This window comes from Sabethes cyaneus, chromosome 3 (assembly GCF_943734655.1).
Source record: "Sabethes cyaneus chromosome 3, idSabCyanKW18_F2, whole genome shotgun sequence".
Taxonomy (NCBI): Eukaryota; Metazoa; Arthropoda; class Insecta; order Diptera; family Culicidae; genus Sabethes; species Sabethes cyaneus.
This window is the reverse complement of record NC_071355.1, coordinates 165,516,078-165,517,418: the sequence shown is the minus strand read 5'-3', so window position 1 is coordinate 165,517,418 and position 1,341 is coordinate 165,516,078.

The following is a 1,341-nucleotide window of genomic DNA, read 5'->3' as shown; positions in this document are numbered from 1 at the left end:
GACGTGTATCGATGTGCAAATATGTGCAAATTTTGTGCAAATTTTGAAGATAAATTTTAAAAACACATAAATGGTAACTGTTTGGCACATAAAGTTCATTTACTGGGCACAAGGAAAAAATCTATGTGTGAAACACATAGAAACTGTACGAAAAGTTTTCTCAGTGTAGGAAAAAAGTTCCGCTTTTCGCCATTTTGGACCACTGAGCAGGCCTGATTAAAGCAACGTGAATATCAGTTTGTTACAATATCACAGGGCGCTGATATTCTATATTCTCGTGCATGAAGTTCATGCTTGCTGTATATAGTTATTATGTACGTTTCATCAAAGCAAGCAGATTTTCAATGCAAGGTAGACTGATAATCCAGAAGTTTGAACGTTATGCTGATGAATATTAACAGCACTGCTCCCATGTAAACTTAAAAATTAAGTTTTTCAAAAAACCCAAGATAGAATAGGTTAAGACCTTTTTTAAATTAATCGTTTGGACCAATACTAACATCCTGTGAAGAAAAATCTGAGGTGCATGAAAGTTAAATAATAAGTGCCTTTGGACATAGCGTGCGACGTATCTCTCAATGATGCTGTAAATTCTCTGCTTGAGAGCATTTCTTGAATCCGGCTCATTTTAGTGTGGTCGATTCTCTTTTGACAGAGCAAAGCCGTATTAATTGACGCGAACGACGTGTTATCGAAAGCGCCTTCAATATCAAGAAAAGCACATAATGCTGTCTCTTGATATTTGAGCCATTTCTCAATTAACGTCACTAAGCAGTGCAGTGCGATTTCCGTAGATTTACCGTGTTGGTATGCATGTGAATTTACGTTTAACGAAGAGTATTTTAAAAACTCATTGCGGATGTAGTTATCCGTGATTTTCTCCATCAGCTTAAGAAGCGTTGAAGTCAGACTTATCGGTCTGAAAGCCTTAGGCATGGTTTTGTCTTTTTTGCTAGTCTTAGGTATGAACACCACCCTTACTTTTCGCCAATGCTCCGGGATATTTCCCAAAGTGAAACTGGTTCGAAAGAGGTTGACGAGCTCGGACATTATAACTCCGTCCGTTTTTTGTAAGTAAATAGGTAGAATACCATCCGGACCTGGAGATTTCATTGATTCAAAAGAGCTGAGTGCCTAATTGATCGAAGCCTCCGTAAATAATCGGCGTGCAAGTAGAACCGAAGCATTTGGCACATTGCGTAATGATCCATTCCGCTGCTACCCGCCTTTGTCTTGTCCAGTGGTCACTGTCGAGCCAGGGAAGCGCGTATTCATTCCATCCTCTTTTTTTAATTGTCCTAGGCCATTGCAGTGGTCCTTGGACAGCGCTTTCTGCAGACG